This window comes from Heterocephalus glaber, unplaced genomic scaffold (assembly GCF_053883595.1).
Source record: "Heterocephalus glaber isolate CG9 unplaced genomic scaffold, H.glaber_assembly_v1.0 deba00001457, whole genome shotgun sequence".
NCBI classification, from domain to species: Eukaryota; Metazoa; Chordata; class Mammalia; order Rodentia; family Bathyergidae; genus Heterocephalus; species Heterocephalus glaber.
In genome coordinates this window covers 14,319,848-14,334,497 of record NW_028258305.1, presented here as the reverse complement: position 1 = coordinate 14,334,497, position 14,650 = coordinate 14,319,848, and positions in this window count along the sequence as shown.

The following is a 14,650-nucleotide window of genomic DNA, read 5'->3' as shown; positions in this document are numbered from 1 at the left end:
CACTGGTGGTTGGACCTGGGGAGACCTTCCCTTGGGCTGTGACAGTTGGGTGACTGCTGCAGTGTGGCCTCAGGCGTCTGAATGGAGTCAGCCATCTTCTCAATCTTTCGTATATACTTTCTCTGCCTCGGGTCCTAAGGCTTTAGCCTCAAAAAGTGGGGAAGCAGCTCAGCATGTTTGCTGTTGATCATCTCCAGCCAAGTAAGCTTCGGAGATCGCTGTTACTAGAGTGTGATGCCTAGTAACAAGGGTTCCAACTTCTGTTTGGACATGTTGCCAAGGAAGTGAGGTGTCTTTGGGTTCCACCACCAGAGTGCCCCTCTGATAAGAAAACCCTATGGCCCATCTTTTTCTTCATACTTAGTAAATCAGTGGCTACTTATTTATTATTTTTATCTACGTATCTATGAATCTTTTTATCTATCATTTATCTATTCATTTTTTACTTTTTCATTACTGGGGCTTGTACCCTGCATCTCCACAATAAACTACAGGTATACCCTCAGACTTTTTTTTTCAGATAACATGTCTAGAATACTGGCACTCATTTCCTACCTCCACTCCCTCTAATCTCTCATAACCACCAATCTTCTCCATCGCTAAAAGAATTTGTCAGTGTTGTATAAATGAAATTGTACAGGATGAAACCTTTTAGCACCCCCAGTTTGGTGTAATTCTCTGGAGATTCTGCAAAGTAATATTCATGTGTCAATAGTTCAGTCCTTTTTGTTACTGAATAATAAGCTATGGTATGGATGTACCAGAGTTTGTGTACCCAGTCGCTTACTGAAGAGCATCTGGATTGTCTCCATTTGTGGTTTTAAGAATAGAACGGCTGTAAACATAAATGTATGAGGTTTTATGTGAACATAGGTCATTTTTCTGGGATAAAAGAATGCCTACATGTACTGAGAACTTTTTAAAACGTTTTGTTGTGTCATGTACTGTGTTGCCATAATGTCCCTAGTAAGGTGTATTAAATACATTTTTACTTAGAATATTTTCAGTTTATGATGGATGTTACTGGGACACAATCCCATTGTAACCTGGGAAGCATCTGAAGCTATATATCCAAGCAGTGTGATCTCTGTGCTCCTACACATCTTGGTTGTCTAAAGCTCTTTCCCTTGTTGTGTTGTGTGTCCTAATATGGGTATATGTACACATTGACACTGGTTTCTCTTTCCCCATTTTGGGGGGTCAAGCACTTAAACAACACATTGCTTTCAGAACTGAATAAGGATTTCCCAAGGGAGAAATAAATGTGAACTTAAAAGTCAAGGTGTAAGTCCAAATTTAACACAGGCCACCCTAGAAAACATGAGTTCTCCAGTTTGTAAAAGACAAATCTAACTGTCCTGGCTATGAGAAACAGTGTTACATCCTGTTTATAGCTTTGTTTACTGTGGAGAGTCAGCCTTCTTCTAAAGGAAAAGTTGCAAGAGGGACCTGCTCTTTCCTGTTTATACACTTGAGGATCAAGATGTGTGAGAAACTGATTCTTCTCTTACCTACTATCCAGGATATTTCCACTCAGGCTGTGGCAGCACCACACCCCTGATACTCAGCCTGAGATGGCTGGTGATAATGGGTAGAAGTCAAGTTATCCCAAGCTAGCTCCTGATTCTCACTTCTCCGCAGGGGTGCTTCCTGGTCAAGCTTCCTGGTGGCTTGGTTTCCTAAGGAACCTGGGGTTCATTGCCCCAACCATTGGTTGTCAACATGCCTTTCTAACCTGCTGTGAACTATTGGGGTTTGGTTTTCTTATGGTCAGAGCCAACTCCTAGTTGGAAGAGGACATTGATAAGCAGTACTCAAATTGAGACTCAAGAGAAGATGGAAGGACTTTTCACTCCCTTGCCCACACTGTGTGCCCACAAGGCCTGTAGCTATTCCTTGCTGAGTCCTGGCTCTGTGTCTTGTCCCAGGGCAGACACCCTGGAGGGCAGCCATGTTAGAGCCATAACAGGAGAGTAGGCTTGCACAAGTTTCCACTTGACCTTCCCTGGTCCCTTTCGATATTTATCACACTTGGGAGACCCATTGTGTCTGGCAGTGGGAATAGAGGGGGCGGGACATTAGTGGAGTTTCCTGAAACTGACTCACTAAAGGGAAAGGGAGTTTCTCCATGAGGTGAGGCATTCTGCATTCCACAGTCTGGGGTTGGGCTGGACCTGAGAGCTTTCTCTACAGGAGCAGAGACCAAGTCCTGCTTCTTCCCTGGGAATCTCCTCCACTTTGAATTTCATTTTAGTCTCTGTTACAGTGAATTGTTTCCAAGGTTGCTGTTCTTCATGCTTAATTTTGTGAGGGTAATAATTTCTCAAGGCTTTAATCTCCTATCCAGAGTCTCCATTTTAGGGGACTGTCCTACAGCCCTAATTAAGACAGTCATACTCAGTGAGTCTGCCTGAACCAGCACTCACTGGTGTACAAGCCAGACCTCTTTCTGCTACCATCTATCACAGCTCCTTGTGGATTGTAGGGTCCTGTATTTTCTGGGTGCTTGTGATTTGATTTCTTTATCCAGCTTACTCAGCCTCTGTGAATGTGATTTCAGGGCCAGACTGACTGAACCATGGCCCGTCACCTGAGGAAATAAAGCATCAATTGGCCAAGAAACAATCCATGTGGAAGCACACTGCCTGGATGTCCCACCTTGTGATAGGTACAACTTCATCACTCTGCACCCCATTTCTTATCTTCCACCCTGCCAAGATAAAATTACCTAGAGCATGGATGCCCCATGTGCCTAAATGCTTTGTGGTAGATTAGAGAGTGACAGGGCTAGGGGTCCTGAGTCAGGGTCCAGAAGAGGAAAGAACTTAAATTCCATAGGAGAACAGTTTGCAATGATGAACCTGTCCTTATGTTGTCTTTTAACTCGTGACATTTGACATTTCCATCATTCCTTTCACAGTTGTGTCTGGGAGAGGGGAGGGGGGCGTGGTTCTGTGGAAACAACCAGAAGGCCCCCTTCATAGCTCAGATCCTTGGGTGCTGGAATGAATGGAGAGCTTGTATGTTCTATTCCATGATTTTCCTGGTAGCACTTGGATCCCAACCAAGAAGAGTGCCATTACCTTACTGGCTGTGACTAAGAGCCAACATTTGCAAGTACTATCTGCATGTGTCAGGTGCTGTCTTTAGCATTTGACTCATTTTATTTTCTCTAACCTCACAATGACCCTGGAAATAGATACTATAGTTTCTGAGGTATTGTTATGGCTGAGACCAGAAGTGTCACCACAGAGATGGGAGACAGCCAAGGCAGAGCTGGCAGAAGCAAGACCACAGTGTCTCAAGAGTGTCTGAAGCTTTAATGAAGTTGTAGGGATAGAGACCCGTAGGCAGGGAGAGATGAGGGACACCCTCCCTCGCTGCTGAAGGAGTTCAGATAGCTGGCAGAAAAGGCTTAACCACCCCTAAAAAGCTGACGGTCTGTGGTTGCACCGCCTTTTCATGCTGTATGCTGCAAAACTTGGTTTGCTAAGATCAAAAGGAAAACACCTTGGCCCTAAGATGTAAAAGGCCCCTGAAAATACCCTTCCCTGTTGTCCCTAGTAACGAGCTAAGTTAATCATTAACCAATCAAGTAGGGGCACCCTCAGCCCAGAGAGCCAAGATAGGCCCCAACTATTATAAAACCAGCATCTTGAACGCCCCTCTTCAGTGGTGGCTCTGTTTCGGGCACCCTTGCCTATCTCTCTGAGAGAAGGCAGCTGTACTCTTGCATGCTTGCTGAATAAAAGTACAACTTTGCTTCTACGCTTTTGGTCTCTATCTGATTCTTCCACAACCTTCTGCGTCTTCAGGAGAGCCAGGCCCAGGACTGTGGGGACTCTCCACCTGTCTCCGCCCACGACAAAGTCTGCCTGACCCAATGACTAACCTGTCCACCTGCCCAATCTTTGTTCAGTTGTCTTGATGTCTTATGCTTAGAAAGAGTGTTTTGTGCAGGATGGCACTGGCCAGTGGAGGTGTGAGTGTGAACATACCACAGGAAAAGGGAGAGGGACTTTGCTGAGAAATGAGGAGGCACTCAAGCTAGATCTGAGCCTGCCAGAACAACTGATGTGCAAAAGTCAGCCAGTGACTTAGATATGGGACTCTGAACAATTAATCGGTCCTGCTCTTTTCCACTCTTTGCTCTTCTCCAGACAGAATGGCCTTATCTTGCTAATAATAACAGGTATAGTGGCTGTAACATGGAGGCAGGCAGTATGCAAAGCTCTTGAGTTATCTCTTCCTCCCTCAAAGCAGGTCTGTGAGGTAATGTCTTGATTGTAAAGAGAAGGAAACTGAGTTACATGCTGGTACAGACAGCATCTAGGAATTTGAATTCTGACATCTCTCTCCAGCAGCCACATCCTCAGACTACACTGTCTACTTGATGTTCCCCATTTTGGCTCTTCCTGCTTTTCTCTGGGCAGCTGAGAAACAGTGGTTATGGAACTAATGTCAGCCAGGAGGGAGGCTCATGTGTGTAAAGCATCACCTAATGGTGGGCTTTAGAGAAGGTGCCACAAAGCCCATGTCACAGTCCCTCAACAGCCACACAAATCTAAAGTCACAGTTTTTCAGAGACACCTCCCACACAAACATAATTGGACACTGGCAGGTATCTGATTCACTAGCTTCACAAATCTGTCACTGCTCAGAAAGCCCTTCTTGGATCAAATTCAAAATCAGATAAAGAGTACAAGATGGGGACAATAAAGATGTGAAAGGAAGATATGCCAGATGTGGTGGCACATGCCTGTACTCCTAGTACCCAAGAGGCTGAGGGAGGAGGACTGCCATGAATTTGAGACCAGCTTGGGCTATATAGTGAGTTCAAGGCGAGCCTGAACTACACAGAGAAACCCTGTCTCAAAAAAATGAAACAAAAAAAAATAAAGAAATGTAAAAAGATCTGGAAGGAAGAGAAGAAAGAAATAAAGAACAGAGAAAGGAGGGAATGGAGAATGGAAGGATCCTACAACTATCTGGAAACTCTGTAGCCTCAGAAACATGGCAAAGTAAGTCATAGCTCAGGATAAAATCCATGCCCATGTTTAATGTTTTTAAAAGGTGGAGATGGGGCCCCAGCCCACAGCCCATGCAGATGGTTTCCTTAATCTCCTCCAGAGGCAAAGCTTGTGAAGACAGGCTGTGGGAACTAATGGGTTCCTGCCGAAACAGGCCAGATTTCTATCCCTAGCCCCCTCAATTGGCCACAGGGCCCCTTTGTTCTCTGCCTTCCATCCCTGCTGTGTCCTCTGACTTCTGATTCTCCACACTATCTGAGTTCCACTCCTTAGCCATCCTTTCCTCAGCACTATGGCTCCCTCTCCTCCAGGCTCTGAACTACACAGGCATCTTCTGAGGCCCAGCCAAGCTCAACTGTTTTCCTTATTCTGACATCCCTCAGCTTACAGTTTTTTAATTTTCTTCTTTCAGTACTGGGGATTGAACACCAGACCTTTTCATTGAGCAACATCCCCAACCCTTTTTATATTTTGAGAGTTTTCAATTTTCTATTCCACTGAGTCTCTAGTTTCCTCAGGCTGAGGTCAAACTTGTGATCCTCCTACCACAACCTCGAGTACTGAGATTCAATGTGTCTGTGGAATGCTCCATGCTCAGCTACAGCCTTCCATCTCTTCATTTCTACAAGACCATAAAGAGCCGTGTGTGTGTGTGTGTGTGTGTGTGTGTGTGTGTTGTGTGTGTGTGTTTCTGATTTTCAAACTCAAGACCTCATGCCTGCTAGGCAAGCACTCAACTGCTAAACTACATCCCAGCCCCAAAAGACCTTTTCACTGGAATAAGAGGCTGAGCTTTGGAGGCCTGGTCATCATTTCCAGGGTTAAGGGTCCTCACAGATCAAAACATCCTGTCAGAGATGGAGACTTTGTAAGAAGCCGAGTAACAAGGAAGCTGCACCCTAGGGACCACATGTACTCACGAAGATTGTTTTCCAGCCAAATGACCATTAACTCAGCCACTTGAGACTTCACAAAGCACCTTTGGGAGGGATTACTTTATTTTTGAAAAAGTTAAATTGCTTAGGAATTTGGTTAATTCATAGTTTGGGGGGATAAACCATGAAACATGTTAGTAAGAAACACATTTTAAGTAGAACGGTATAATAAAAAACATTCTAATTTTTAAATAATTCTTCTACAAGCATGAAGTCCTACAGAGACATCAAATGTACCACTCTACTTTAAGTAAAGTACAGGGCTGAGGATGCAGCTCAGTGGCACCATGCCTGCCTGGCAAGTGCAAGGTCCTGAGTTTGATCCTTAGTACTAAAAAAAAAGTAGGGTACAAAAATCAGAAACCATACTAATTTATCTCCCAAGGGGGTGGGTACATTTCCCTTAACATTATCCAACTTTTTGTTCTGTTGGCCTTTCAAGTTTAACCACTGTGAAGGGCTGTGGTATAAATATTCATGTTTGCTTTAATCTACCCTCTGGGAGTATTCAGATCTCCTAAGCTAGAACTATGCATTCCAAGTTCATTAGGCTACTAAAAGTGTTTGAGCTATCTTTATAAACTCTGATTAGCCATAGAGAGTAGGTTAATTAGCAAAATTTAAGTCATTAGCCCAAATGAATAGTATGTAGGATGTGGACTGAAAATTACAGACAATCTGGGATTTAGCTCAGTGGTTCTGCTGCCTGCCTCGCAAGCACAAGGTCCCAAGTTCAATCCCCAGTACCTGCCCCCCAAAAATGATCCTCATGTCTGGGCCAGAAATTTAGCTCAGTGGTTCCGCCACCTGTCTCACAAGCGCAAGGTCCTGAGTTCAATCCCCAGTACCAAAAAAAAAAAAAATTACAGACAGTCCCACTCTTACCTAAACAAAGTATAAAATTTTAGCCAGAGTAGATTTTAGCCAATAAAATAAAATTCCATGAATTCATACTAATACAAATAAGTGAATAAATCGAGAACAGAAAGTTCTTTCCTTATAATAGAAATTCAACAATAAACAAAAGAAATGGTGGAATTAGAATATTGTCAGTGTTACCCAAAATAGTGGGGAGAGTTTTAGAACAAAATTATATATTTACATAGTCCCAAAGTATCTCCCCAGATATTGCTTACTAATTACAAAGAGGAGAGTAAGAATCTTGGAGCTTCCTACCTTAGCCAAGCTGTTGCTGGATGGTGTGGTGTTCAGTGGTTCCAGGCTCTTGATGTCCCATTCAAAGAATTGGATGGAACAATTGATGAACTTGAAAATACAATGTCTATTTAAAGTAAAAGAAGAAAAAGAGAACGAAGTGAAGGGTAAAAAGAAGTGAGAAAAGTAAAGGTACATCCTGCACACAGGATGGGACACTATAAAAACAAGAGAACAAGTGGCCCTGAAGTCAGTCATCACTGTTTTTCATATCTTCTCTCAAAGTCAGATCTGTACCTTCAGGAGTTGTTCTGCATATGCACCCTGACAGTGACTTGACAGTTTTCTGTGATTGACAGATCACACCCTATTGTCCGGCCCCTTTGCCATGCCCTAATCTCCTGCCTCAAAACCATCAAAATTATCATCACTAATATAGGGGCACACAAATTTCATGTGCCTCCTAATATGATGTACTGAGAAAAACAAACATCATTTCTATACCAGTCTTGCCAAAAATGCAAGCTTAAGCTAATTATGAGGAAATAGCAGATAAATCTACACATGGAACATTCTCCAAACTGACCTTTAGTCTTCAAAAATATCAAGGTCAAGAAAAGGATGGGGAAAAAGACTTAGAAACTGATATAGATTAAAGGACGCAAAAGAGATTTGATTACTAAATACAGTATGTGCCCCTGGAATGGATCCTGGAACAACAACAACAGCAAAAAGCCATAAAGGGCATTACTGAGGCATTGGCAAAATTTGAATATGGACTATACATTAGATTAAAAGTTTTATATTCATCAATGTTAAATTTCCTGATTTTAACACTGCTCTAATGCAGAGGAATGTCCTCATTCTTAGAAAAACATTGAAATATTTAGTGACAAAAGGGAATGATATCTCCATTTTTTCCTGGCTGGGAAAAAGACTATGCATAGAGGGAACGATATAGGAAAAGTACATCCAATTGTTAAATCTAGATGAAGGATATTCAGGAGTCCTTTGTACTAATCTAAAAGGTTTAAAATTGCATCAAATTTAAAAGTTATCCCCTCCCTCCAAAAAAAACCCCCATGAAACGACAGTAACAAAATTAAAAAGTTTAATAAGCTACTCAATGGTCTACTCCCTTTAGGATAGCTCCCAATGCTTGGTTTCAAAACTGCCTGTATTTAGCCACTGGCCGAGAAGACTTGTGCCTGACTCTGACTACATCCTGCCACCAAAATATCATCCCATTTGCATTTAGTTGGTTTTACACGCACAGGTTGGAGCTGGGACTTCACTGAGTCCTCAGAGCTGGTTGTAGGACTGCTTTATGCCTGCTTGCTAATAAGTGTTTATAGGTGAGGTAGAATTTAATCTAGACATATTGTCATTAAAATCTGGTTACAATGGAAGCCATAGACATCCTCAAAAATAGTCTGCTGTGAATAACCAAATGGTCTTAGATGAGTTGCTCTGAGATTGCTGGGGTGTAGCTGTCCTAGGGAGGAGAGCCTGCCTACAGGGAGAGTCCTATTTCAGTATTTATAGGCGAGCCACTGTTTCTTTGGGTTGCTGTTTCTGTGGGCCCAGAGAGATAGGATGGTCACAGAGCTGGAGGTTCAGGTCCCCTCATTTCCTCAAGCCCCGTCCAAGACCTTATACCTAATTTTGTATTCATTTTATGTTTTTTTTGTTCTTAAACCACTCCCTCCCTGTAAGTGATATCAGCCTCACATCCCACAAAATCTGGCTAGGTTAGGTTTTGCCCCAGAAGGTTGTGGGCTGAATCAGGACAGCACATTAAGCTCTATGATCCTTGTAATACAAGCTGAAAATTCACTCTCATATTTAGGATCCTCATTTACATCCAGTTACACTATCACCAGAGGTTCTGAATAATGAGAGCAAATAATAACATGAAGCTACTCCAAAAATAAAATAGAACATTTTAGAGACCCCTAGATGTAAATATAAATCTGTCTTCCATTATACATTCTCAGGGAGAAAGTTCAAAGACTTACTTACATGATAAAGTCCAAAGAGCAAGATCCAAAAGAATTAAATTTTGAAATCAGATTATCTTCCCCTTGAGAGTTAATGTTCAAATAAATGAAAATCTAAAATCAATAAAATCTATCTCTCCCATCTCCTACCCCTGATTCCTAGTGGTTCCTTCTTCCCTAGAGGAGTCTCAAAGCCTGGGTAGAGTTGAGGCACTTTTAGTTGTAGCCTGGACCATCTCTTTGTAGAATGGATGTGGTTCCTTAATGCACAGCCTTAATTCCCACCAAATTTTTTTAAATAATTGAATCTCTAGCCCTGAATCAATTTTCCCAGAGGACAAATATATCCTTGTAGTGTTGCTGAAAACCATAGGAGAAACTCAGTTGGATCTAAAGAAAGGAGAGTGGAAGAGAGAAATCCCTTCTTTCCTTGTAGCAGACCCCAGGTTTGAAGCAATGTTCTAAAGGCAAGAAGGTCCTATGGAGTAGCAGAAATTATCAGATACAGGTATAAGTATCTTATCATTTATAGGGAATGGGAAAGGGGATGTCACCAGAGACCCCTGCAGTGGTTCCTGGTCTCCAGTGAGGCAATACAACACAAGGCTAATAAGAATAAAGGAAAGAAAGGAGTCTTAGAGAGAGCTGGGTCTTGGGGCTGATCAGTGCTGCTTTGAGCAGCACAGACAATGGCTCTCAAGGACATCCAGTGTTTACTGTTTGCAAGCATGGCAAGAAAGTGAGCAGGGTATGCTTTGAAGACATCTAATGATATAGGGCCAAACATCTGGCATGATAGCACTAAGCAGGGCTGTAAAAGGAGGAGACGTACTTATCTTGCTTGGATAGAACAAACTGCTACTGGGATCAGGTGCAATTAGCAAGCAACCCATCGGGTCAGTGAGAAGCCATAATTCAGGTGAGAGGATTTTAACTGGGGTCACACTGACCTCAGCTGCACATAACTCAGCAAAGCCTTGCCACTTCACAGACTAGGTCGTAGGTCTCTGTGGCAGCCGCTGGGGGAGGAGCTGTACTCACCCAGTCTGCCATCTGACATGCCCATTTGAGTCATGTAGGGCTTCAGTCTGACTCCTGATATAAAACAATATAACTGGGGCCAGGGATTTAGCTCAGTGGTTCTGCCGCCTGCCTCAAAAGTGCAAGGTCCCAAGTTTGATCCCCAGTACCAAACAAAACAAAACAAAAAAATAAAACAATATAACCAAATTGTGGAAATCAAGAAGCATGTGCCACTTATAGCCCAGTAGTACTGGGCAGGGATGTCTGCTACACTCATTCATGCTTTCATTTAACACATTGTGTGTCTGACGGTGTCCTGCTCTGGTGATAGATGGTGACAGTAATGAGGCCCCTCCCATCCTAGGTGGGGACTATGCGTCATGGCCAGGACTTGTTCTTATCTTGGAGAAAGAACAGATTGACCAAGACAGAATATTGGTTTGAGTTCCTCTCTTCTCCTTAGGAAACAAGGAATGATGAAGCCACGAAAAGAGGAGCCATCGGGGAGCAAAGCAGAAGGCACTGGATCAAACACAAAATAAAAGCAACTGGACATATGCTTTCTAGGGCCTGGTAGACACTAAATTGTGCTACTTGAGTTGCCTTCTCCTTGGAGACAGTGCCACTGTACATCTGGACACTGACTTTCCAAGAGAGAGACTGCCCTTTTTATTTACTATGATATGATCTTTATCTGTCATTCCCCTGGCACTTCTCAGGCCTCAAATCATTTTTCTTACCTCTTAACTAGCCATTTTGCTTTGAAATTCCTAATACTTAAGTGCCCTCCCCCAGTGAAAATATTCCTGCTTTCTAATGCATGTGTACCACCTGAATATTCATTCTCTGCTAATTTCAAGTCCAACTTGACTTTTCACTGAACTTATAAACAGGAGTTTCAGACAAATGCACTGGCATTTCATATGTATGGCCTTTCTCTTCATCTTTGCCCAGAGAATGGAGATTCTCACAAGTTGGATAACTTTCAACCAATTCTTTAACAGTTGCAAGGCTGGAAGTTGTAGCCATTATCAGAAAGGATATTGTGATGGATTAACTAATGGGCAATTTAGACCACCCAGCTGAACTGAATCAGGGTAGTTTTGGGTGTGGAAGACCCACCTGAGGATTATTGCTAATGGCATAAAAAGAGAACTGGAGAAGATTGTTTGCTTTTGATTTCCTTGGAGAAGCTTGACGCGGCTGGTTTTCCTGATGCGATCTTGGCTGTTCTTGTCAGAGGAGGAGATGTCCTTGCTGTCCCTGGGAATGGCTGCTGTTCTCATCAGGCAAGCTCTGATTTTCACCTTGAACATCACTTCCTGGCTCCAGTGTAGATCCCTCAGTCTGGTGGCACAAATCCTTCACCCTGCCAGTGCAGGCTTTCTAGCTTCCACCACTGGCCTTTTGGCTTTCTCAGTGCAGATCCTCGATACAGACTTGCATGAGCCATTGCTGTGGGCTCTAGGCCTCTGGCTGAACTCATGGAGGACACTGCCTTGGGCTCTAGGCTGTTAGTTGGACTTGTATGGGACATTGCTGTGGGATCCTCAGGTCTCTAGTGTGTGGACAGATCTCTTGCACTCCCCTGCATTTGACTTTTTGGGTGAATGTTATAAAATAATCCTATAGGTTATGTATCCTGTATTAAATCTATTCCCTTCCAAACCCTGGCTACAACAGACATCTCACTTTTAGATGCCAGATTACAACCGTCCTGTATTTTATCTGTAAGACACATATCAGTGCATTATGGGGCTTTCTGTTTTCCTGCCTTCTCTCTCCACTCCTGAGTCCTCTCAGTTTGTCATTTCTTGGTTAGATGGAAGGAAAATAATATGGGCTCTCTCTAGCAGCCTTAGGCAAAAAGTCCTGATGAAGCCAATGTCTTTGTGATTCTCTAAGAATCTTTATCTGTACAAAGTTGATAAGACCAATTAAATATGGAATGGATTCTGGGCAGGTCATTACAGCCAATCACTAATTCAATCATTCTGCTGATTTCTTCAGTTTCCTTTCCATTTTAGGATTCTTTGTTCTTGTGACCTGCATTTGTCAAAACAGAGTAAGAGTTATCTGGGTGTGCTCCTCATACCTAAATTAAGAACTATCATTGTACTTGTAATTCATTGATATGCATTTGCATTTCTATTTTTGCAAGTTTCCTTGGTAGCCTCCCTAAAATACAGGATGTATTAAACATTAAAATTGATGGAAAGTAGATATTAAAGCAACCAGCTGATTGCCCACTGTGATAACATTAATGACATTTTTCCCTTTCTGAATTAATAGTTTCGGATGAAATTAAGTGTCAAGGTAACTTGTATTCTCAGAAAATCTAAATGGTCTATCATTTTCCAGTATGATAACAGACCCACCAAAAGGTCCAGATTTGAGGTGAATAGACTCTCAAGAACATTTCTTTACCTAAGCAATAATTAGAAAAATATAATTAAGGGCTGGGGATTTAGCTCAGTGGTTCCACCGCGGGCTGCGCAAGCGCAAGGGCTCAAGTTCGATCCCCTGAACCAAAAAAAGAAAAATATAATTAAAAAAGACTCCATTTACAATAGAAGAAAACCCATAAAGCCCTAAGGCATACCCTGTGTGGGGTGCTGGGGATCAGATACAGAGCTTCCCACAGGACAGGACAGGGCTCTGCCACTGAGCCACACTCTTGCTCTCAAGGGATATTTTCATACGAAACACTTCTGAACTGTGAGGAGAAAACCAGTCAGCCAGCTGGTCAACCCCATTAACCAACAAAAGGCCCTGAGTTCAGTCCCCACAACCTCTCTAAAAATACTCAGAAGACCCCAGTCCTGATGCAAATCAACAGAACACAATGGAACACAGTAGCTGTCACAAAAACAGACAGTGCTCTCTGCATTAGAACAACAACAGCAAAAATATTATAAGGAAGGCCACATGATCAATCAAAGAAGGAAAGCATATTCAATAAATCTTCTTAAGAAATCCAGATAACCTTCAAATATCAATTCAAATCCTCTTGTAACATTGTACAGAAAAAGGAATCCTAAATGAATTTAAGAAAATTTCTCAAAAAATCAAAATACAGGGGCCAGGGATTTAGCTCAGTGGTTCTGTTGCCTGCTTCGCAAGCACAAGGTCCCAAGTTATATCCCTGGTACCAAAAAAAAAAAAAAAATCAAAATATGTCAAAACTAGAAGAAAAATGGGATCTTTACTGGACCTAAGATGTAAGGGACTAGTGTCAAAATATGTAAATACATATTTATGAATACATAAAAATTTAACACTAAAATGCAATAATAAAGGTACAGGTGACAGAGGGAAAATATTTTCAATGTAAATAATAGGCAAGGCATAACACTTGCGGATAAAAAATATGTACATACATGTATATAATATATAAACATCTGTGATTTCAAAGAACTTGAAAAAATTCTTGGGGAGGAACTGAACTGGTCAACACACAAATAAAACAATGTTCACCTTCACTAGTTGCAAAAGAAATGCACAAGCAGATTCAAATTTGGCTATTAGCAAAAAAAATTTTTAAATATCCAACAGTACTTGTAATATTTCCATTAATCTAGATTTTAAGATTTCTACTGGCAACAATTATTTTGGAAAACATATATAGCAGGCTTCTGAAAAGGTTTATACCCTTTGAAAGATAATTTCACTTTTGAAGATTTACCCTACATTAAAAAATATATACATGTATAAACAGATTCATTACATCATTACTTATAAGAGGATATAATAATAGCCAGGTATGGTGGCACACACCTGTAATTCTAGTACTCTGGGAGACTGAGGCAGGAGGATCAAAAGTTGAAGTCCAGACTAAGCAACTTAGCAATTTAATAAGACTGTGTCTCTAAATAGGACTGGAGATGTAGCTCAGTGTGGAGACCCTGTGTTCAGTCCCCAGTACTGTAAAACAAAAACAAAACACCCAGAAAATATAAAAAGTAGACAGTAGAAAGTTTCATCTACTGCTTATTACTCAAGGACCAATTTCCCACCCCGTTCTTAAATTTTTTGGTTTTGTTTGCTTTGTTTTGTTTTTGTTTGAGACAGAGTCTTGCTGTGTAGTTCAGGCGGTTTTGAACTCCTGTGTAACCCAGCCTGGCCTTGAACTAGTGTTGATCCTCCTGCCTCAGCCTCCCAAGTGCTAGGATTACAGGCATGTGCCACCATGCCCAGTTTGCTCTTATATTTTTTAAACTATTACATATATATCCAAAGCTATAGTTTTTTTTTTTAATGTTTAGCCAAAAAGTAGCATACTACACACATTGTTCTGAAAATTTCTTATTAAATGTAGTATTATAGCTACTTCCAAAACAGTAATTAGAAAGCTTGCTCATTTTTATAATTACGCAGTACTCCATTGTGTGTGTATACATTGTTATTTATTTAATCAGCCCACTGTTTTTTGGGTTTTTTTTTAGGTATATCAATATTTTTATTCAACTGTCAAAAAACTTTCATTTACAAGAATACAACTGACTTT